Here is a 24,951-nt window from a genome sequence, read left to right as displayed (position 1 = left end):
AGAAACACGGATTTGTCAAGAAGAAAATTGTCAGGGTAATCCTCTCTCAGGAAGCCCAGACAGGAAACCTGAGCTAGGCCCACTTCGCTGTAATGCTGCACTGACAGGATTTGGGGAGCCAGAAAGTACAAATCTCCCACCAACCCTTTTTTTATGCAGCTGTAGGTGTCCTCCTCTTATCTGCTTCTTCCCCAGGCAGAATCTCTCCTCCAACCCCCAAAAGTCATTCCCTCCTATCACTATCCTTTCTAAATGGATTGTGGGAAAGGGGGGAATATAATTTATGTGCTCTATGCAAGTCATCCTCACATATTATTTCATTTCCTAAATACATTATGCTGATATAACTCGATCTCAGGAAAGAGTAATAAACAATTTTGTGATGTGATCAGAAACCCAGTTAAGTGAGGGGTGGATGGTATTATAATTAAGTGGATAAAAACTGATTTAAAAATGGTACTCAAATAATCTTTAGTTTTTTTAATCTTTGTCATGAAAGTGGGAAGATACAACATTTTGTCATTAAGTCATCATTTTTTCTATGTTGTCATTAATATAATAGGGTTGATAAATTGCTATTATACAAGATTTATAACAATTCTCAGGCAAATATACGTTTATGTTATTTAAACATTACCAACTTTCCAGAAAAATATTTATGATTTCCTCCTAGAAACAACTGTATGACTAAAAAGCAGTAGAAAACTATCTGGATTTTAGCATTTGAATAAATTATAGAATCTCATACAAGAACATTATTGATGCACTGGATGAAGGATTGTGTTAAATCTGGGAGGATGGGTCCAAGAACGGAGACGAGACTCAGATAGCAACAACAGCTCTTTATTAGTGACTTCAGATCTGAGCGAAATATCCTAGTCGCAGCAGCCCCTTTTATAGGGCTGGCTGCGGCTAAATGTCCAATGACAACGATTTGAGCTTGCCGCGCTTGGCTTGCCCAATCGCGGCAGCTTGTTAATTAGCCAATCGGATCAGTCTGGAGCGACCAATCACGACCCGCTGTTAGCAGACCAATCCGATTGCAGGCTTTCAAGCCTGCTAGTCCGGAACACCCCTCCCCTCTAGGTTCCGTCTAAGGGGTGGGGTTATGTAGTCTCGCAGGTAGGCGGGTCTTCGCACCTGTCTACCTGACTTTCGAGGTTCAAAATGTCTGTGCCCGGTTTCGGGTTCCGACGGGCTGCTTGCTGGGATTGCCTGGGTCGGTGAGCCGGTTTCATAGCTGTGACTCCCCTCTGGTGACCTTGGAATGATTGAAATGCCTCCTTCGTTGCTACCGCTTGGGCTCTCCGGGTTCGCTGAACCTGCTCGGTTGCTGCTACTAGGTGAGGTGACCAATTGCCAAGGCTCTCCATCAGCTGGTGAGTATTGTAGGCTTTGATGTGGTGATCGTATGATTTGTTCTTCTAGGCCAGATGTTGGTTCAATTTCAGAACCCCCTGTTTCCCCTCCCCCTCTGGTTTCGTGGTTGGGGTCACTAATGGGAGATGTGGTCAGCCTGGATCGTAGCTGGTTGATGTGGCGTTTCCACAGTCTCCCATCTGTGGTTTCCAGGCGGTAGGAACGGGGGCCTGTAATCTGAGTTATTTTGGCAGAGATCCACAATGGGTCACCGGAAAAGTTTTTTGCAAATACGGGTTCTCCTACCTTAAAGGCGCGATGTTTACTGCTGGAGCCCAGGGGCTTTTCCGGGGTGTACGCAGGGTGTAGGCGGTCTAGAGGCGATCTGAGTTTCCTGGCCATCAGAAGTTCAGCTGGGCTTTTGTTGGTCGTACTGTTTGGTGTAATGTGCTGGAGAAGGAGCATCCTGGTGACTTTATCATGGATGTTGCCTTGTTCCATTTTTTGTAGAGTTCTCTTTGTGAACTGGACCATTCGTTCAGCTCTACCATTCGCCGCTGGGTGAGCCGGCGATGTCAATGCGTGTCGTATGCCACGGTCTGCTAAGTATTGTTCGAAGGCTAAAGCAGTAAATTGAGGGCCATTGTCGGATACCAGGACATCTGGTAAGCCGTGAGTTGCAAAAAATCTGTTCAATTTCTTCATGACTGCATCTGTGGTGGTAGTCTTCATTTTGTTAACCTCGAGCCAGTTAGAATATGCGTCTACTGTTATCAGGAAAGTATGCCCTTTTGTAGGTCCTGCGAAATCGATATGGATACGCAACCAGGGGCCTCTGGGCGTTTCCCATTTGGTTGGTGGGGCTTTTGGTGGGGCCGAGCGTGTCTCTTGGCACCTGCTACAGGTGGCGACCCAGCTTTCAATTTGTTTGTCCATACCTGGCCACCAGGCATAGCTTCTCGCCAACGCTTTCATACGTACGATGCCCGGGTGCCCGTCGTGCAGCAATTGTAGAACTATTTTTTGTAGTTTTGCTGGTATGACCATTCGGTCTCCCCACAACACACACCCTTTTTGTGAAAAGAGTTCTGTCTTTCTGTTTTTGAAAGGTTTAAAGGTTTTGTTGGGTTTGATTTCTGGCCATCCCCTCTCCACCCAGCCAAGAACTCGCGCCAAGCATGAGTCTCTTCTGGTTTCTAATGCGATGTCCTGTGCTGTTAGTGGAAGTGATGGAAGTGTCTCAATTTGTAGTATTGGTAGTGTGGGAGCCAGGTCGTCTTGGAGTTCTGGCAGTGGAGAGTGGCTCAAAGCGTCTGCATGGGGAATGGTTTTCCCTGGGCGATGTGTCAGTTGATAGTCGTAGGCGGCTAGAAACTCCGACCATCGTGTCATTCTAGGGGATAGAATGTGTGGAGTGGGTTTGTCGCCTGCCAAGATGCCAAGTAATGGTTTATGATCTGTGATGATGGAAAATGATCTCCCATACACATACTCGTGGAACCTTTTGATTGCAGATACAATAGCGAGGGCTTCCTTGTCTAGGTGACTATAGTTCCTTTCTGTTTTTGACAACGTTCTTGAAAAAATGCAATAGGTGCCTCTGTACCATTTGGTAGGACGTGGCTCAGGATAGCTCCTACCCCAAAAGGTGAGGCATCACAAGTCACAGTTAATGGAAGTGTTTCATTATATTGGATGAGCACTGCATCCGGTTAAAAGGTCTTTTACTTGCTGAAAGGCATGTTCCTCCCGTCGTCCCCAAATCCAGGAAGCCTTTTTATCAAGGAGTCTATGAAGGGGTTCAGCGACGGTCGCCTTCTGGGGTAGGAAAATGTTATAAAAGTTAATGAGTCCCAGGAAGGCTTGAAGGTCTGTTTTGTTTTTTGGTCTCGGGGCATTTTTGATGGCAGCCAATTTCTTTTCTGTAGGGTGAATTCCTTGTTTGTCAAGGAGGTAACCAAGAAATTCAACCCTTTCAATGCATAACTGGCATTTTTCCTTCTTTACCTTGAGTCTTGGAACTTTTGTAGGACTGTTCTTAGCCGTTTCTCTAATTGACTCCTTGTTGGGGCGGCTATTAACACGTCATCGAAGTAGGACACGACCCGTTTTATGCCCTGCAACAACCTTTCCACCAGACTTTGGAAGATGCTGGTGCTACGCTTACTCCAAACTGGAGTCTGTTACATTTGAACGCGCCTCTGTGTGTAACTATGGTTTGGGCTTCGGCGGTTTCAGCATCTACTGGCAACTGTTGATAAGCTTGGGCCAGGTCAAGCTATGTGAATATTCTGCCACCCCCAAGTGAGTGAAGTAGATGCTGGACCACTGGTACCGGATAGGCGCTCTGCTGTAATGCATGGTTGAGGGTGGCCTTGTAATCCCCACAGATTCTCAAAGATCCGTCAGGTTTTATGGGAGTTACAATTGGGGTCTCCCATCTGGCGTGGCCTTGTGCAATTAGTTTGTCCAGTTGCTCGTAAATTTTGGGTTTGAGAGCAAAAGGAACTCGGCATGGTTTTAGGCGAATGGGCGCGATGTCAGGGCGGAGATTAAAAGAGATAGGGGACCCCTTGTACTTGCCTAGATTTTCGCTGAAAACTTCTTGGAAGTCCTGGATGAGGGCCGCTTCCCAGTCTTCGTGTTCAGTCTGGTTGATGCCTGCCATTCCGATTCCTAATGGCGCGAACCACTGTAGACCCAGTAGGCTGGGTCGGTCTCTATCAACGATGGTGAGTGGTAATATTGCAGTATGGTCCTTGAAGGAGACCTGGAAGTGACTGGAGCCAGCGACTGGAATCTGGTTGCCCTGGTAGTCCTTTAATATAAGTCTCTGGGTGCTGAGGTCTCGGCGGCGGATGTTGGGAATCAGCTGCTTTAGGGTTTTCCAGGAGACCATGGATAGGGAGGACCCAGAATCCACTTCCATGATGCACGGTTGATTTTCAATGGTGACCTCTACACGGATATTTTTGGTGTCCAAGGATGAAGCGTGGCCGATGGTGATAGTCTGATGTGCTTCTTCCCGTCTGGGTGCGCCATTAAACTTCCGGTTTCTGTTGTATTGGTTCCACTGGTTGTTTGGGTGGTCCCAATTTGTGGTGGGGTGCCCTCAGTTTGTCGGAGACTGTTTTCTTTCCGTCTGGGGCTGGAACCTCTTTTGTTCCGGCATACTTTAGCAATATGCCCTTGTCTTTCACAAAAAGACAGATGGCATCTAGGAATCTGCATTCGGATCGTGGGTGGTTTCCCCTGCATCCGGCGCATTGAAATTTGGTTTTCGACCCCGCTGGTCTCGTTGCTCACGTTCTGACTGGACTCTGTGGACTTCTTCCTCTTCACTATCTGATGAGGATTCGATGTCTTCATGATGGGTGGCTGACGTGTATTTCTCTGATGGCGTTGCCGTATCGTTGGTGGGTTGGCGGCTGGCCCCATTTGCCCGGCGCATTCGTGCTGCTGATTTGCGGGTGGCTTCAGCTGCAGTGGCGTCGGTAATGGAATCCGCGAGGGAGATGTCTCCCTTGGCCATGATTTTGCTTTGGACCATTGGGTCTCTCAGGCCAAGGACGACTCGATCCCGCATGGCTTCTTCTAGATTAGCGAAGCCACATAATCCGCCCAAATTCCGTAGGTCAGCCACAAAATCCCCGATGCTCTCACCTTCACATTGATCCCTTTGGTAAAATTCGTGTCTGCAGATGAGAGTCGGTACTGCTGGAGCGTAATGGTTGCGAAGGATGGGAGCAAGGGTATCCCAGTCCATTGATTTAACTTCAGCCAGTTTTGCAGTGCTTTGGCCATCTTAAAGATGGCGGGTCTGCAATGCGTTAGGAAAACTGCTCGCTTTTTGCTGGGGGTTGCATCCTTCAGATTGTTGGACTCTAGGAACATTTGAAACCTGTCCATATATGAGTCCCAGTCTTCACTAGCTGGATCGAATGGGGCGGGTGGTATAGCACTGCTGGCCATTCTGCTGACATCTGCACGCTGTCAGCCACGTACTCAGTCAATCTTCCATGAGTGCTCAGTCAGCTCTGCTGTCTCCGTATCCCATCCTCGTCGCCAGTGTTAAATCTGGGAGGATGGGTCCAAGAACGGAGACGAGACTCAGATAGCAACAACAGCTCTTTATTAGTGACTTCAGATCTGAGTGAAATATCCTAGCCGCAGCAGCCCCTTTTATAGGGCTGGCTGCGGCTAAATGTCCAATGACAATGATTTGAGCTTGCCGCGCTTGGCTTGCCCAATCGCGGCAGCTCGTTAACTAGCCAATCGATTAAGTCTGGAGCGACCAATCACGACCCGCTGTTAGCGGACCAATCCGATTGCAGGCTTTCAAGCCTGCTAGTCCAGAACAGATTGTGCCAAGCTTGATAAGTATGTAAGGGAGAGAGTTTGGTCTACTGGTTAAGCCCCCGAAGTAGAAAGCAAGAGGATGTGAGTTCAAGTGCCGCCTTGGTCATGAAGCAGGCTGGGGGATTGGGGGCCAGTCTCTCAGCCCAACTCAACTCACAGGGTTGTTATTGTGGGGAAAATGAACACACAACTACTCATTGGTACTCAGCCCCCGTGGCTTCTGCAGGGAAGGGCTTTTAAGGATGGGGAATGAGTTAGTGCACTTAGTGAACTCAAACAAGGTCTCAAAGATCTGGAAATCCAACAAGATGGGGCTGCTCTTCCCAAGAATGTTTATTTGAGCAGCCTTTAGAGCAATGAGATATTTATATCGAATAACCCTGCCAAGAGTCCAAAGGGAATTAACCTCCGAGAGCTGCAACGGAGTTCCCAGAGCCGTTTCAGGGGGCCGATACAAAGAAAGAGCGCCTGAGCTGAGACTGGGCCCCTGAGGACAAGGGGCCACTCGAACTGCAGCTCACGCAGAGGTGGTATTCAACCGGTTCTCACCGGCTCAGGTGAACCGGTGGTCACCCCTATTGGCCACACCCCAACCGGGTCGCCCTTGTCCCAGTCGCTCTCCTAGCTTTCCCTACCACGTGGTGGCTGTGGCGCAGATCGGGCAGATGTCCCAGGGCTGTTGCACATGCGCACTGTGTGTGCAGCCGTGCGTGTGCTACTGATGCAGTGCGCACGTGGAGCAGCCCTGGGACATCTGCCTGCCTGCCCGCCCTCCCAGATTATGTTTTCTTACTTCTCCCAGCGGATGCGCTCTTCCAGCCCAGCCCGGCCCGGCCAGCCAGCAGGTGGGTGCACGGTTGTCCCGGGGCTTCTCACCCTGCTTGTCGCGATATGCCTGCAGGAGCCCCTCAGGCCAGTTGAGCCGAGAGCCACCATTCCCAGGCTTCTACACTCCCGTGCTTGGTCGACGCCTCTTCACCTTGCCTGAAGCAGCTGGCCCTGCCCCTCCCCTCCCTCCCTCGCCTGGCCTGAGAAGGTAAGGGGGATGGTGGGGATAGCGAAGAGGCCGGGTCCCTATCTTCCCCTCTCTCTTCCCTACTCTCTGTGTCTCTGTGTGTGTGTGTGTGAGAGAGAGAGAGAGAGAGGGGGGGGGCAAGAGAAGAAAGAAAGAAAGAGCAAGAAAGAAAGAGGGAGAGAAAGAGAGAAAGAAAGAGAGGGAGAATGGAGAAAGTGAATGAGATATATGGATGGATAGATAAATACATGGAAGGAGGGAGGGAGAGAGAGAGAAAAAAAAGGAGAGGAAGGAAGGACACAAATCCTGGCTTCAGAAGACTCTTTGAAGCAACACAACAATCTAGGGCTGGCATGCAACGAATCTCGGAGGTCATCTAGTCCAACCCCCTGCTCCAGCAGGAGATATTTACAGAATCAAAGAATAGTAGGGTTAGAAAGCTCTCTGTGTGTGTCTGTGTGTGAGTGTGTGTGTGTGCATGTGTGTTTGTGTGTTTGTGTTTATGGTTGTCAAAACCCAAAAATAGGACAAGCAGCTCTGGGGAGATCAGTCATAAATTAGAACACTTGCTAAGCAACTGGCCATTAAGCGAGGACCAATTGTATTTGGTTTGCCAGTCACATGGCCACCTGGCCAAGCCCACTCAGTCACATGGCCACCAAGCCACGCCCATCTGGTCACGTGACCACCAAGCCACGCCCACAAATTCAAGCCATGCCCACAGAACCAGTAGTAAAAAATTTTGAATCCCACCAGTGAGTTCACAGCCTGCTATGCGGCATCTCCTATCAGGACTCAGGGATTCACTTTGTGACGCCTCTCCTAATAAAATATCTGGAAAATACGGAACTCTTTTACGTGCAACTGCAGTTATCAGATCAGTAGGAAGGAGTTTCTCTGAATGGGGCCAAATTCTGTTCTGCTGTAATGCAAAATTATGTATTTATTTATTTAGGACATTTATATTGCCACATATTCGCACATGGCTCAGCATTAGGCAGACTCTAACTGCCCATTGACTGTCGTTTATTTTTATTTTTCTCCATTATTATTATTATTATTATTATTATTATTATTATTATTTGTAATGCTGGTCTCTGACTGTACTAAAAGTGGACTGGATAAAGGAGGAAGCTGTGTTGGAGACATTTGCCATCTTGAGTTATGTGTAAATAAATACATGTTTATGAAAACAATCTCAAAATCGTACTTGACTGCAACCTGAAACTGAGTCTTGAGAGAAGACAAGGAGGAGATTATGAGAGCAGCTTTTCCAACTTAAAAAATCTCTCAGTTGGGGAGAAGATAAAAAGACAATGTTATTTGAAAATTCCAGTTTGGTTATCGACTATTGAAGCATTTTCCTATCCTATAATTTATAAGAAGGAACAAACAGTTAGATATGGGGAACTATTGGATGAAAAGGGTGAACTTAAATCAATACAAAGTTTAGAGGAACAAGGTATAAAGATGAATTGGTTTTCATATGCGCAAATACATTCAAGGTATGATGAAGATTTTAAAACAGAGGGATTCTATGATAAACAGACTGATCTAGATAAGATTTTGATGGGTACTGATGAGAAGGTGATAAAAAAATTATATGGTTATTTATTGGGAATTAAATTAGAAGAAGAACAAGTTAAAGAAACTATGATTGTTTGGGGGAAGAATTTTGGATATGGGATTGATTTAGAGAAATGGCAAAAATTGTGGTCTCAAAATTATAAAATGACAATGTCAACAGCATGTAAGGAAAATTTGTATAAGATGTTTTACAGGTGGCACTTTCCCCGACAAGAATAGCAAGAATGTTCAAGAACAAATCTGCAAAATGCTGGAAATGTCATCAGATACCTGGCTCATATTACCATATGTGGTGGACTTGTGAGAACGCTAAAAAATATTGGACTAAAATTCTCATGTGGTTGGAAAAAATGACAAAAAAAATGTATAGATTTGAAACCGGAGTTCTTTTTATTGGGAATCTTACCAGATACATATAGTAAAGATTTGAAATACCTGATTGTAAATGTGTTAACAGCGGCTAGGATTGTATTTGCTAAAAACTGGAAGAATGAGAAAACACCATCACAGGAAGAAATTATTAAGAAAATGTTGGAATGTGCTGAGATGAGTAGATTGACATTTGAAATTAGAGAGCAAGAGGATAAACAATTTTATGAAATTTGGGATCTTTTTATCAGTGGTTAGATGACAAAATATGATAATAGAATATTTAGAAAGTTAGATAGCAAGGAATACTTTTATCTTTTCTTTTGCCTATGTTATTTGACATTATATTTATAAAGTGTTTTTAGGATAGATTTGGTATGACTATATGATTTGTTATAGAATAAACGGCTTAAAGTTTTGTTCTCTCATAAAATATGAATGATTAAAAGTATAGTCAAATGATTTATTAATAGTGATATTAGGATATATGAGTTTGGATTGACAATATGAGTTGTTATGTAATGTAACTGCAATTGAGACTATGAAATGAATGCACAAAACTGATGAACCAACCGACACACTGTATGTACATAAGAGAGTTGATGTTTTGATGTTTTGTTTGTCTTGTTTGTTTGTAGAAAATCAATAAAATTGGTTTAAAAAAAATATCTCTCAGTTGGACAAGGGAGGATTCAAGACTCTTCCAAGGACTGAAAGAGGTGTTGGGAGTAATTAAAACCCTCCCCTCTACTAGGAAAATGAAATATTTTAGGATATACTAAAAAGGGAGAATATATTTCCCTAAAAGAAAAGTAGAAACTCAGAGAGGCTGAAACTCAGCCCCCTCCCACCTTTGCTAATGGACCATTACTCTGGCCTAGGCCGGTTTATTTTACATAACAAAGATCTACTCCAGGTAAAGCTATATAGGAATTGCCCAAAGCCATCACCATCATCCAGCGAGGTTCAACCAAGCCTGGGACTCAGGACAGCCTACAGAGTTGCCCCTGCATGGCCCCATGGGAGCCTGACAACTGATCAGAATACAAGCTCAAATTCAAATCCCAACAGAGGGCATCAAATAGTTGCACTCTCAGCATCTCAGCCCTTCTTTCCTCAACCAAGGCATGTGCTCCTGTCCACCATTAAACCATGTTTCCAAGCAGTCACCATGTTTCCAGCGTCTTTCTTCCCCACTTGGAACTGAACCGAGAAGGTGATTAATTCCAACAGAGGCTAGACAGAAACTTCAGATCTGTTCCATGTTATTCCGGAGCATCAGACAGGAGCAATTAGATGGTGCAAATCTCTTGACCTTTTGCAGCACAAGAAGGTTGAGATGTTCCCCTCCTTCTCCTTTGGGTTCCTTCTCCAAAAGGATCTCAGATGAATGGATCCCTATCGGGACCCCCCATACCTGCCATGGCTGCAGCCTCGGAGCCCCCAACCTCTTTTCTCCCTCCTTCCTTCCCCTCCTCGATCTGGAGGAATAGGCGGCATTCATGGCCTGGGCCAGAGTCTGAATGAAACTATATTGATGACGGTAATTTATGATCCGTTTCCTGTTCCTTTTCTCCTGGGTCTCCAGTGGGGCTTTCTGGGTGCATCTTCTGCGGCCTTTGACAGAAAAGACGTGCTTGGAAAGGGAACAGTGAAAATAATGATCTTGAAACGGATCTTCCACAAAGAAATGGGGTTCAAAGGCAGCATCTGTTGGCCTTTTTTTTGACAGATAACCAAAATTCGAAATACTATGGATGTATTTGAGAAGTCTGTCCTTCTTTATTAGATACAGTGCAAAGTTTGTGAGGATCCAGACTTTCCCTCAATGGGTCCTGGCAAATGCATAAGTGCTTCATGGAAAGGAAAAATTCTGTCCCAGATGGAATCATATTCTATGAACTGGACAAAGACGTTGACTTGTCTCCACTTAGAGAGGGCCTCCCTGAGGGGTGCTGTATGTCCAGTTGTTGTGAATCGTTCTGATATAACCACACAAATTCCATTCCTGACAAGCATAGGAGGGAAAGTACTCATGAAATTCTCTCCATTCACTGTGTCTTAAGCAAAGACGCCAATCAGGGTCCATCTGAAATGGAGGAGCAGCTGGACAATTGCTGGGTTTTGGAATCCTTCTTTGGGGAGCATCTGGTGGAAAAAGGGAATCTCCTTTTATCACTCAGAGCCTCTGAAGGAATTAGAGCAGTGATCTGAAAAAGTAATGAAGAATGGTGTGTTATAATGTGGTCCAGATCAACTTCAAAATATTACTTATTCACAAACCCAATTTTGTTTTGATGAATATATAAGAATAGTTTGTTCCTTAGTCATGGTTTAAAATATTTAAGACAGAATATTAACAAGATTGTCTATAAAAATGGAACGCAAAATCATATTAAACAAAAAAAAAAAAACAATAAAAAAATGCAATGTAAATTTCTGTGTCACCCATACAATTCCAACAATTAGATTCAAATTTGCAGATGTTAGATAAAATGTCTGGATCTAAGATATAGGGCTGTATTATATGCTATTTCTGAGTACTAAAACCTCTTTCTCAGTTTCTATATCCCAAATTCTTTGTGAAGCAATTTTTCAGCTTCTTCTCTAGATGTACAAGAGCACAACTGCTAACAGAATAGTTATGAGTACATGAAATGGATACATATAAGAAAAATAAAAAGAAATAGTAGGACAGTGACGGTAGGCACATTGGTGCGCTTATGCACGCCCCCTACAGACCTCTTAGGAAAGGGGTGAGGTCAATCGTAGACAGTTGTACAATCCAATAAGTCTTTAATTGAAATTTTGTCTGTTTTGGGACTATATGTCTGTTTCATCACTTTAATTTTAACCCAATAATTATATACCCTGAATTTATACAAAGCAGAAATTGTGTAAATTAACAATTATCTATGAGGGCAGGAGCTGAACTCCTTTTATCCATCCCAAAGATACTCTTCTTTATTTATTTTATTTATTTATTTATTTGATTTGCCAATTGTTTACAAGATAATAAGTATAAATGTATACATAGTTGTGAATACATGAAATGGGTACATATAAGAAAAATAAAAGAATAGGAGAAACAATAGGACAGGGACGGTAGGCACGTTGGTGCGCTTATGCACGCCCCCTACAGACCTCTTAGGAAAGGGGTGAGGTCAATAGTAGACAGTCTAAGGTTAAAGTTTTTGGGGTTTGGGGAAGAAACTACAGAGTCGGGTAGAGTATTCCAGACATTGACCACTCTATTGCTGAAGTCGTATTTCCTGCAATCAAGTTTGGTGCGGTTTACTTTGAGTTTGTATCTATTGTGTGCTCTTGTGTTGTTATGGTTGAAGCTGAAGTATTCATTGACAGGTAGGACATTGCAATGTATGATTTTATATACCATGCTTAAGTCAGACCGAAGACGGCGTAATTCAAGGTTTTCAAGTTCTAGAATTTCAAGTCTGGTGGCATAAGGTATTCTACAACGAGTAGAGGAGTGGAGAACTCTTCTTGTGAAATATTTCTGGACTTTCTCAATTGTGCTAATATCAGATACGTAGTGTGGGTTCCAGACTGATGAACTGTATTCGAGTATTGGTCTAGCAAATGTTTTGTATGCTCTGGTTAGTAGTGTGATATTACCAGAGAAAAAGCTACGTAGGATTAGGTTAACAACTCTTAATGCCTTTTTGGCTATGTAGTTGCAGTGGGCTCTAGCACTTAGATCATTAGAGGTGAGTATTCCAAGGTCCTTTACAGAGCTTGAGTCATCAACAAGATCTTGACTATTCAGCTTGTATTTTATTTTCTGATTTTTTTGCCAATATGTAAGACAGAGCATTTATTTGTTGAGATTTGAAGTTGCCATTTGTTTGACCACTCTGATACATAGTCAAGATCTTTTTGTAGGGTAGCAGTATTGTCTGTGGTATTGAACAGCTTTACATCATCAGCGAAGAGAACGCAATTGCTCTTAATATGATCACAGAGGTCGTTTATGTAGAGTATGAAGAGAGTTGGTCCTAGAACACTGCCTTGGGGAACACCACTATTGACAGGTACTGGATTTGATAGTACGCTCCTGATTTTGACCATTTGTTGTCTGTTTGACAGGAATGCTTCTATCCAGTTATTCAGTTGTCCAGAGATACCATAGGATTTTATTTTTAGGAGTAGTTTGTCGTGTACCACTGAATCAAAGGCTTTACAGAAGTCTATGTAGATTGCGTCTATTGCTTTGCCCTGGTCGAGTTGTGTCGTCCATATGTTTTTGCAGTGTAAGAGTTGCAGATTACAGGATAGTTTTTTTCTGAAACCAAATTGTTTATTGGAGAGTAGGTTATTTGTCTCTAAGTGAAGGATGATGGATTGGTTAATAATTGATTCCATGACTTTACAGGTGACGCAGCATAAGGAGATTGGCCTGTAATTTTCAACTAGGCTTGGGTCTCCCTTTTTGAAGATGGGGATGACTGTGGCTTGTGACCATAGGTTAGGCAAGGAGCTGGTTCTGAAAGATATTTCAAAGATTATGCTTAGAGGTTTGGCTATGGCAGTGGATAGCTTTCTTAAGAAGTAGGCACATATTCCATCCGGTCCAATAGATAGAGATGGTTTTAGGTTGCGTAGTGCTTTTTCAACATTGTCTTCTGTGAAATTGATATGTATTAGATCATTGTTGTTATCTGTGGTATGGCTAGGAAATACTGGGCATGATCCATTGCTGTTTACAAATACTGAGCCGAAGAATGTGTTAAAGATGTTGGCTTTAATGGTGTCGTCGTTGCAGTCTTTACCATCAGGTCCTATCAAGGGAGGGATGGACCTTGAGTCTTTTAGTTTGTTGTTTACAAAATTGTAAAAAGCACGGGTGGAATTGGTGCTTAGAAGGTTTTCCTCTTGTTTAATGTGATAATTGGTGCATTCGGTCTTTATCTGGTGGCATAAATTTTTGTATCGGTTTTTGAAATTGGCAACGTGACCAGATTTGTTTTTCCGCCAGAGTGATCTCTTTTTGGATTGAAGTTTCCTTATTGATATGGGTAATCTGCTTTTTTGTTTTGTTTTGGGAGTTGTTGTTGGTACATATAGTTTGATGACTCTTTTGACTTCAAGTAAAAATATGTTGTAATGGTCTTCAACAGTATTGCATCCAGTGAATAGAGATTGCCAATCAAGGGATGAGAGATCGTTGTGTATAAGATCATAGTTGCCTTTTTTGAAGTTACAATTGGGAATTACATCATTGTGGTGATTTTTCTTGGTCTGAATATTTTTTATACATAGACAGGACTATTGCCAACTTGATTCCAATTGGATAAGGCAGATATTATTGATTTGTGAAAATGAGCATGCTAATGGAAGACCTCAAAACCTGGATAGATTTTCAATAGTAGAATATTCAGTGGAATATCCTCTAGGGACGTTATGGCTCTTCAGGCCTTTAATGGTCAATTTGAAGATGAACATAATAGACTAAAACATCGTTGATATGTTCCCTAATATTCTGAAAAGCTGCTCTTGAATTCTATGAAGATATTGGATCTGTTGTTCATCCCCACCACCCCACTCACCTTACCAGATAGAGAAAAACACACAAACCTGTGGGACTTTGTAGGTGCCTACAAACGTTGACATCTGGATGGAGATGTCACTGGAAGCTTCATCAATCAGAGCCAGGAGGTTCTCCTTCCTCCCACAGCCGTAGTTGGGGACATTGGATTCTCCAGTGGAGAGCATGTCCAGCAAGGCATCTGAAGTGCGGAAGGGGCTTCCATAGTTGTCATGGATGTTGCAACCAAGTGTGAGATTGTGCAGGAGCTGGGAATTCTTGCTGACCATTTGAATAGCAAAAATTGACATTAGGGTATCTGTTAGAGCAGAACTCTTCCTATTGAAAAACAATATTCATGTTATTATATTCAATAGCAACAACAAATATTTTTAAAATATATAATCCTTCACAAACCTATTAAGACTTAGGCCAACATTGATCCAAATCGAATGATCAATTATGCAAATGAGAGAGGCAACTACAATTGTTTCAGTCACTACTTAAACAAAGGTCATTATTCAAGTGATGAACTCAGAAATGAACTGAGAAAGGAAAATCATCTGGATTTCATTCAGGGTTTTTAAAAACTCCATCTTTGGATTTTACTCTCTTCCACAAAGTAAGGCAAAAAGGGAAGCCATGGAAATCAAAATCATTCAGGAAATTATACAGGTCCTGGGGTACAAAAATAAGTGAAATAAGAAGAAAAGGAGAGTGTTAGAATTGCACATGGAGGGAGTGCAACTCCATCACCCTGCATGACTTACGAAGAAGAAGGTATAGGAGGGCTGTTGAAAGGCCACATTATAGGCGACACATATGTTTCAGTTGTGACCACACCAATGAGATGGTCTCCAGGCCTGTAAAAGCTCCATGGATTGTAGCCACCCTGGTGCTCCAAACTCGATGGGCATTTCCTTCTCAGCTTCCCACAGACTGATGGGGACACCAGCAGCAGCAGAAGCAGGAGGTCCATCATTCATGGCATTAATCAATCCACTTCCTGATTCTAACACAAATAACAGGAACAGTTGGAAAAATAATAAGACTCTGAGAAGTGCCAGTGGCTTTCCTGATCTAAACAGAGAATCTGCAAAGGAGAGAAAGGTGCAATTAAGAGCAGAGCCTGTACCTGTCCCAAAACTTGGTCCCAGAGAGCTTCACCCAAGGAATTTATCCTTTTCTGATATAAGATCCTTTTCATGTGGCTTCAATCTGATGTCTACATCGAAGTCTAAAACTGGAGATATAGCATCACAGGTCTCAAAGGCCCAGATGGTCATAATTACAGTGAGAAGCAACTTCTCCTCTTGGGATCCTGAACTTTTTCTGGCTTCCATCTGCAGAGGAGAGGCTGGAATAAACCATGTTAGTAAAAATTACAGATATACCCCTGGGGTCACTGTTTTGTTGTGGTTGTGGTCCTTCCTCCCAGTCAGGGCAAGTCCAGAAAGTGATGCTGGGGAAGAGAATTCAGCACCCAGGGAATTGACTTCTGCTGTCCTTCAACATGGCCTCTTGTCTCCAGAGATTGCTGCGGAAGGTCACCCAGAGCTATGGAGTTTGGTGCCGCTTCTAAGTTAATGCCATTTAACTGTAGTGTTGCCTGTCTTCTAATGACAACCGGCACCCTTGAACTCTGCCCAAGGTTAAGAGTAGACCCTGTTTGGAATTCTGTTTTATGTCATAATCCCATATATTGATCTTAATTGCAGCCGGTTTTAAAATTGCTTGTACCTGAAATGAAATTTCATTTCCCATCTTTAAATATCTCTATATTTATTTATCCATCCATATCTATCTCTATCTATCTCTATCATCACTCTATATCTACTCATCCATCTCTATCTATCTATCTATCTATCTATCTATCTATCTATCTATCTATCATCTATCCATATATATCTCTATCTATCTCTATCTATCATCTATCTATATCTACCGATCCATCCAAATCTGTCTCTTCCTCCCTCCTGCCAGGCGTTGGGAGGAAGGAGGGAGGGGCTGCTTCCCAGGGGTTTTTTCCAGGTTCTCTGGGTGGATCTCTGTCCTGCCCAGATCAGGTGGGTACCCATGTGGGCCTCCCAAAGGCCTGGACTCCAGCCCCCATCATCCTCAGCCCCAGCCGTGCCCTTAGCAGAGGCCCCAAAGGGAGGCCCAGCGGAGGCTCTTCCGTCCTCCAGGGAGGAGCCAGGGGACTCAGGGGTCCCAGCCAGAGAGAAGCGACCACGGAGGAGGAGGAGGAGGAGGAGGAGGAGGAGGAGGTTTGCGACCGGAAAGCCTCACCCAGGATCCGGGGAGTTTGGGCGACTCTGCCTGAGCCTGAAGGGCCAGGAAGGGGCCGGATTCACAGCACTAAGAGGCAGCAGGGGGTCGTTCAAGGTACCAGCCCTGCAGGCTCACCCCATTGACTGTTGCACCACTCCAGAGCCGGTGCCTCGAATGTGGTTGCGGCGGCTTTGCTCTAATTTCCCAATGTGCTGTCGTATTCGAGGCGCTGTTTTCAGAGTAGTGCAACAGTCAACGGGGTGAGCCTGCAGGGCCGGCACCTCAAACACCCCCCCTGCCATCTCTTAGTGGCAGGAGGATGCTGCAATGGCCATAAGGGTCATAAGTCACTTGGTTCAGTGCCGCTGTAGCTTCTCATGGTTGTAAGTCGAGGACTGCCTCTTTCATGAAACGATCGGTTCCTCTGGATCGAAACAAAAGCTCCCTTCCTCCACCTGAATGAATTCGCCTCAAGAAAGGTGAGGAACCTCTCGCACCATCTCTAAGATTTTAGGGCCTCCCCAGATGAGCGTTAAATCCCATCCTGAACTCTGGATCACTTTCACTTCCTTGGTCTTGCCCAGCCAACTGGGGCCTGAGACCGTGTGGCTCCAGGTGTTTCTCTGGATACACCTCAGGCTCCTTTGCCCTCTCACTTTCTTCCCCTTCTCAGTTAAGGTGGCTGACATGCTGGAAAGCCAAACAGGGTCCCTGGCAGGTTCATCTTAATGGAAAAGGACCTTTCCCACAACCAGTTTACCTCTAACACAGGAGAATTGTAGATCTTCTGAGAATGGGATGAAAAGAGAGAGTCTGCTTTGCAAGAGTGGAACCTCCCACTCCAACATTGCCCTCTCTGTAGCCTGGTGACTTGTCTTGGGAATGGGGAAGACTCCTCTGGCTGCCATTTTGAGAGGGTGCCCAAAGCAGATCCCCTCCCCCAGATTCAAATGGGCCCCTAGCCTCAAAAGGTTGCCTCAACTGGGGTCTCCCTTTCCTCGCCTTCCTTCTGATGTGCGACTCACATGGAGCTTTGCTTTTTCTGTCTCCCAAGTGCAAAGAGCTGATGAGCCCAGTGAAGAAGTCCCTGAAGCATCTGGATGAGCCAGAAAAAAAGCCATTAGAGAGGAAAAGCAGCTGGAGCAAAGTCGGAGTTGCCTGCTCAAAGTAGGAGACCACATGGCTGAATGTTTAAAAATCCACACTGAACAGGAAGTTCTTGAAGAATGAAGACGGTGATTTGCCTGCCCACCAATTCTGCAATCTCCCTCTCTCCCTCTTTCTCTCTCCCTCTCCCTCTTTCTCTCTCCCTCTCCCTCTCTCCCTCTCTCTCTCCCTCCATCCCTCTCTCCCTCCCTCCCTCTCTCTTGTCCAGATGTTGCAGTCAGATTTGCGAGTCAGGAGTCTTTTTGAGTTTGGAGGTCTAGGGGAATAAGAGGCAAAACCTGAGGATTCAGTTAAAAGAGGAATCACCTAGAATCTCTACATAGCCACAAGCAAACAGTCCAACTCCCCTTGAATACCTGCTGCAATGCCTCAAATGAGATGCCGTCTCCAATTGTTGAATTCCCCTATGTGGAAATATGTTGTTAAATATGAGTGTTAAAAACAAAATGCACATTTTAGTCCAAACCCCTAGAAAACCACAATACCGGCATTTGCAGTAGTCAAGAAAAGTAGCAGACTGGTCATGCCATGCTTGCATCAAACTCTGCAGACTTTATCTTGGGAGTCTTCATCACTCAAGTTTGAAGTAAGACATTTTTGTGTAAGAGGGAACTTTTGGGCCCCAGAAGAAAGCATCTCTCCATCACTGCTTCTTTGGGGCATCTCTTTCCTCCGGCATGAAAAGTCTGGGCTTCTGGCCCAGCTCCTAAAAAGAGAAAATTAAAATAGCTGTTCACCTCCTTTCAGGAATCTATGGGTATTTGCCTCCAAGTTTACTGAATTTAACACCAAGAAAGTACATAAATTGTACAAGATGACTAGCAAAAAGCAAGCCCGGGAAGCCCAAGGTAAGAACAGAGGTGTGTGTTGTGTGTTCTGTGTTGTGTGTGGTGTGGTAGAATGAAAGGGATATAAATATAAATAAAGAGAAGGAAGGAAAGGGAACATTTTGTGCAAAAGAAAACCTCAGGAACGAGAGTAATTCTGGTTGAGACTTTTGGTGGGACTGTGCTCTTTCCTCTTTCTTTCTTTCTTTCTTTCTTTCTTTCTTTCTTTCTTTCTTTCTTTCTTTCTTTCTTTCTTTCTTTCTTTCTTTCTTTCTTTCTTTCTTTCTTTCTTTCTTTCTTTCTTTCTTTCTGTCTTTCTCCTGGCTCTGCCATTGCTGTGTTAAGAGCCAGGCATTGGGTTGTAGAAGAGAGGAGGAGAAATCCTATCTTTAGGAGAGGGAAGACTGTACATGCTCAGGGGACACAGGTTGGGGATCAAAGCCGTGGAGTCTTCTGGACACTCCTTGATGGGATTAGAATTCTCAGTGAGTCTCCAGCTCCTTTTGCTGGACTTGATCCTTTATTAACCAATCAGAATAGAGCTGGGAGTGTCCTTGCAGGTCTTCTAGTCCAACCCCCTGCTCAAGCAGGAGACCCTATACTGGAGGTGGGATTCTACCGGTTCGGACCAGTTCTATAGAACTGGTTGTTATGATTCTGCACAGTTCGGAGAGCTGGCAAATCGTGCCCCTGGCTGGCCTCGCCCCTCTCCACCCTCCTTTCCCAGTCAGTCTTTATTGCGCCTGCCCCACATCACTGACTGCATCCTTCCCCACCAGTCACTCCTGAAGGAATCTTTTCATGTTCTTTTCCCTTCTTGGGCCCCAGGGAAGACTTCTGGGAGCAAAACGCCCCCAGGAGGCTTCCCTGAGGTCCAGGAGGCCCAAAAACAAGGGTGGGTGCTGCAAAAAAGAAGAAACCACACCCACCCAGCCACACCCACAGAACTGGTTGTTAAAACAATTGAATCCCACCCCTGCCCTATACCATGTCTGACAAGTGGCTGTCCAATCCCCATTGATGGACTTACACCCTCTTCTTCTTCAAGTTGCCTGCTGAATGCAACTGTGGGGGTCCCTGGGGTGCCAAAAGGGGCTGGCCTAGCAAACATTGATGATGAAGACATTTTGGGCCACAATGAGGAGGTGGGCGGAAAAAAGCCTGAAAGCTTTCACTTTTCTTTCTGTTTATTTCTTTTCATCCTTTCCTCTAGAAGAGGCCCTCCAATATTCTCCAGTCATCTCTCTCCTCCCCAGCTTTCACTAAAGTCAAGTGGTCACAGCGAAAGCAAAGCTACATCTGAGGATTACTGCATAAACCTGGAAATCTTCCCTTTTTTCTCCCTCGTCATCTATAATCATGTCCACTGAAGGCCAATCATGCAGATAAAGAAGAAAAGTATTTATTTAAAAATATTTTAGGGAGGAAGCAGGGGAATCCCATCTCTTTCCTCACTCACGCCAGACCAACACAACACTCTTGTATCATAACAAGCAAACATCTGCATCCAGTGGCTACACCATTACGTCTCCTTGGTGAATGGGTGTTGCCCACCATGAAACTGGGATGAAAAGGGCAGAGTTGGACCATGAAAATTAAGCAAATGAACTTGGATTGTTCTTGGTATAAACAAGTGATGGATTTTTCCAAGAAGTTCTAGCTTTGTGATCGTTGGAGCCATCCAAGGAATAAGGCAGAAAGACAAGAGGCAGCTGATAGAAAAAACAGAAGGGCCTAGAATGGCAAAATGACCATGTGTGAGATTTAGTATGTGTTCAACTTACTGCACATTCCAAAAAGATCAAATATGAGTGGACCGAAGATCAGATTGATGTCCATGCTTGAAGCATAGAAAAACAAGGCTTTGTGTATATCTGGATGTCCTTCGGGTGTTGTGATGGTCATATAGGGCTCACAGTTTAGGAGCAGACTGAGCTCACTTTCAAAGGTTCCCCTGAAACTTGCGTGTTGTCAATATACACAGCAAAGACACCCACACAATATGTCCCCTTCCCAAGAATGGGGACAGACCCACCATGGTGCACTCAAAATAGAAAGGGATCAGGATACGTTTTAGGATGGGAGACTTCTCCTGTGGCCCCTGGACCTAAACCCAAGACAATGTTTCAGAGATTCCTTAGCTCAGGTGTTGTACAAAGAAAAACAGGGGCAGTCGGGCCTAAAGAAGGTGCATCCTGTAAAATGGCATTTCCAGAACCTTCCATCTCCGCCTTCATTCCTCAAATGAAACAATGGCATTGTTTATGGAGCCTACGCATCTTCTGGGAAATGCACTGCCTATTTTTTTGCATGAATTGCCCATCAATTTGAGTGAGCTTCCTGACAATAATTGATTTAGAACTTGTTGCTTGTATCGGCCAAGATTCGGGAGGCTTTAAGTTCTAATCCTCCCTCAGGCAGAAAAACTTCCTGGGGGACTTTCAGCAGATCACCAGGAGACTTTTGAATTCAAGTCCCGCCTTAACTCTTATTGAATTTGGGGTGGGAAATTTGGAAACATTTTCTCAGATTAATGTGAGATACTAAAATTGGAGATTCCTAGAGTGTGAGATGGCCGAGTGTCCAATGTTGTGGGTAGTGATGGAGGAAAGTGAAATTGTGGGATAATCGCTGTGGTGGGGATCAAATTTTTTTACTACTGGTTCTGTGGGCATGGCTTTGTGGGCGGGGTTTTGTGGGCGTTGCAGTGGAAAGTTACTTCAAAAGCCCATTCCTTCCTCTCCCGACTAACCTGCTTTCCAGCTCCGTTCTCCTGTGCAGGGCAACCAATCCAGCCGATCACCTGGGACTCAGTGGGAGGCAGAGAAGAGATGGGGGCGAGGCCAGTCAGAGGCAGTATTTGCCAGTTTTCCGAACCACTCAAAATTTCCACTACCGGTTCTCCACAACTGGTCAAAACCTACTGAATTCCACCTCTGGATAAACCCCTCATCCATGTGGCACAAAGCCACAAGTCTCAGCCTCCTTCTACTGCTTGTGCGAGAACCAGAGGGATTTGTGTGAATCTTAGACTGACCTTCTTCTGATCCACCAGAGCTTTTCTTATCTCCTTAAAATGGAATTTGCAAAGGGATCCTATTCGCAGTTAGGAGCCTTTATGAGACATAAACATTGATTCCCAATTGATCATCAATCTCTGTGGTTGGAGAGCAGAGCAGCTTCCATGGGTGCATCTTCCTAGAAACCTAGAAGTCCCCCCCACTTATTCAGCCCCTTCTTGGACCTGGATGAACATTATGCAGCATTGGAGGTTTGTGACCTGGTCAATGATGCGGCTGCCTTGAGACAGGATCCCTGCAACCTCCTTCTGGGAAGAGTCCCAAGGTCCCCTTTCTCTGGACATCTTCTCCAGCCCTTCAAAGACGAGACAGGCTTGGAGGAGGAGCAGAGAAATGCTTTAGGTACAAATTTTAGGGTGGAAAATTAAAGGGCCTGAAAACAGCTATTTTATTTCTCTGGTTGTTGAAAGAAAAAAATATACAATGGAAATTTCTTTACAAACTTAATTTTTTATTTCCTTTTTTTTTTTTTTTTTTTTTGCTGTGAAGTACATACAATCCCAAATTGAAATCCCGGACAGCTGTTCTGCTGAATTCTTTCTGCAAAGGAGGATTTATCAGGAAATGAAGAAAGACTGATATAAGAGGGATGAAGATTTCCCTCCTCAGCTGGGAGCCAGTCAAGCATGGCATTTCACATCATTCTGGCATTTTTAGGGAGAGGATCAGGCAACCAGGCTGGTGTTTGGTTCCCACAACTTCCTCCTGACCTCTTTTCCTACACATTCTCTCACTACCCACCCACATGTTTAGCTGCTGTCAGTGGGAACAAGTGCGTCAATCATTTTTTATAAGGTATCATGTTCAGTAGCTGTTGCTGAACAGCTGAATTCCTCTGAATTTTACAGCGGTCTCTTTAGCAATATTTATTGAAAGGGGAGAATTCCAGTCGTTCAACCATTCCCCATTTTGAAACATATAGATATCATTTTCTTTGACTCCTGCATACTATCAAAATGGAAATCAAATAAAAGAAACATGAACAATTCTTCCACAATCATAATGATGTTATATCTCATGTTTTTACATTTGTTCTGGCTGTGAGATGCTCCTTTGTGTTCAGCTCTGGCCTCAGAAGTATAATGTAGCACTTGGGGATGAAGATGCAGACCAGCAGACCAGCACTGGAGGCCAGGATGGAGAAGACCTGCACAGCCACCATGTGTTTCCCTTTGGTGCTCAGGTAGGTGGGCACAAAAGTCACCCAGACACTGCAGAAGACCAGCATGCTGAAGGTGATCAACTTGGCTTCGTTGAAGGCCCCAGGCAGATTCCTGGCCAGGAAAGCCACCGTGAAGCAGATGGCAGCCAGGAAGCCCATGTAGCTGAGGGTGACATAGAACATGACAACGGCCCCTTGGTTGCATTGCAGGATGATCTCTCCAGGCTGGGAGAGGAGGTCAGAGTCAGGGAAGGGGGGGAGAAACTCCCAGCCAGATGGAGCAGATGATAACTTGGACACCAGAAGAAGACAGGATGATGGAGTTGGCCAAGCTCTTCCCCAACCATTTCTTTGCTCGGTTTCCTGGTTTTGTGGCCAGGAAAGCCAGCACCACCATGATGGTTTTGGCCAAGAGAGAAGAAACAGCAACTGAGAAGATGATGCTGAAAACCGTTTGTCGGAGAAGGCAGGTGGCTTTCCTTGGTTGACCAATGAAGAGAGAAGAAGACAAGAAGCAAAGCAGGAGGGAGACCAGGAGGATGTAGGAGAGGTCCCGGTTGTTGGCTTTGACAAGGGGAGTTTCTCTGTATTTAATGAAGACGATTAAAACAAGGCCTGTGGTTAGGAACAAGAATAGGGCAAAAGAAACCAGGATGATACCCAGAAGTTCTTCATAAGACAGGAAGGTTATAACTTTGGGGATACATTGGACTCTTTTTTTATTTGGAAATTTATCATCCGGACATTTGGTGCATTTTTCTGTATCTGAGAAAACAAAAAAAACAAAAAACGTATTTCTTTGTCCTTTGCATTTCAAGATATATTGTACATTCTTTGGGAACAAGTGATTATTAGGAGCATTTTCCAGGATGGATTTCTTAATATCTCCAGAGACAAAAAATAAGTCTTATCACTTTAAAAAAAATATAGCTACAGTATATTTTTGATAGGCTATGAAATTGAGGGAAGCTTTGGACTTGAAATATTTCTTTTGTAATGTTCAGAATATTGATAGGAACCTCCATTACTAAAGGAAAATAATGAATCAATTAATCTTTCTAGATAAACTTATGTGCAAGATGGCAATTCTTGTCATACTTGCCTCAGAGCTGGCTGGCAGATCAAGTGACTGTTGCAAATAATTTGGAATGGCCATTGGAGCAGTAGTGATACGGGTGCAGACACATACAAGCATAACTATCCATGCCACCATATTGTGTATCTCGTACATCAGTAACACCTTTTCAGTGTTCCTTAAAAGGAACCCATGTAGACTGCATTGCAGTCCTCCTTTCAGGAGGTGGACCTAAACCAATTCCTCATGTTTCAAGGAACTCAGGTGTTTCTAGAGAAATAAATGTGGAAGGAAGGACACATCCAAGGTAAAAAGAAGAAATATTTTCTCTGGCAGTAGTAAAGCTTGTCCAATCTGCCACAGCCACCTCTCTCTATCCAGCCCTTCCTTCACAGTCTTTTTGCTCTTCTGTTTAGATAAGAAATGAGGCATTTTGAAAATAAACCAGAAACCAATTAAGCTTCAAAGTGTTTTTTAATTCACACTTTCATGACAATTCTCTCGATGGATCCAGTTCCACCAGGCCTCCCATTTTTACTCTGGTGTTACCGACCTTTCTGAACGGAGAAGGTCCCGTCCGGACAAGGAACGCAGTCGTAACAGCAAACTGGCTCTCCTTCTCGAGCCCTCTTGACAAATCCAGGACGACAACTTTCCACACATTCAGATTGAGGAAAGGACTGAGCAGAAAAAAAATAGGATTGCCAAAGGAAATGTGTTAGGACTCTCCGTCCATGGAAAATGGAGGTAAAAATGGATATAAGACAAGATATTAGATATTAGCCTCTGGTCTTCACTTAAGTAAATACAAAATCTCTCACTAATTACCAATGGTTGGAGATATAACTTCTGGAAGATTTTTCCTTTAGTTCCTCTCCTTTGCTTTTGGCATCTCACATTGCCCAAAAAAACAGGACTTTATTAAAGAGAAAAGTCTGGAGAGATGGAACCAGTGGTGGGATTCTACTGGTTCTGTCCAGTTCCATAGAACCAGTTGTTATGATTCTGCGCAGTTCAGAGAACCAGCAAATTGCACCACTGACTGGCCCCGCCCCTCTCTGCCTGCCCCTCCCCTCCGCTCCCAGTCAGTCCTTATCGTGCATGTGCAGCATCGCCTGCAGCCTGCTTTTGCCCA

At 44.2% G+C, this 24,951-nt stretch overlaps 1 long non-coding RNA gene and 1 pseudogene across 2 annotated transcripts in view; one reads left to right on the top strand and one right to left on the bottom strand.

The window, feature by feature from the left end:
• LOC148128527 (uncharacterized) overlaps positions 1–24,951 on the top strand; it is a 184,451-nt gene that overhangs the window by 139,598 nt on the left and 19,902 nt on the right. The gene's annotated exons all lie outside the window — the stretch shown is intronic.
• The window catches only part of LOC148128528 (vomeronasal type-2 receptor 26-like), a 48,569-nt pseudogene that overhangs the window by 7,910 nt on the left and 15,708 nt on the right, over positions 1–24,951 (bottom strand). The gene's annotated exons all lie outside the window — the stretch shown is intronic.

Source organism: Notechis scutatus, unplaced genomic scaffold, assembly GCF_049901735.1.
Source record: "Notechis scutatus isolate UNSWTSFEM ecotype Mainland unplaced genomic scaffold, rNotScu1.2 NSCUSCF28, whole genome shotgun sequence".
In the NCBI taxonomy this organism is placed as follows: domain Eukaryota; kingdom Metazoa; phylum Chordata; class Lepidosauria; order Squamata; family Elapidae; genus Notechis; species Notechis scutatus.
The sequence above is the reverse complement of the archived record's forward strand: the minus strand, read 5'-3'. Positions and strand labels throughout refer to the sequence as shown.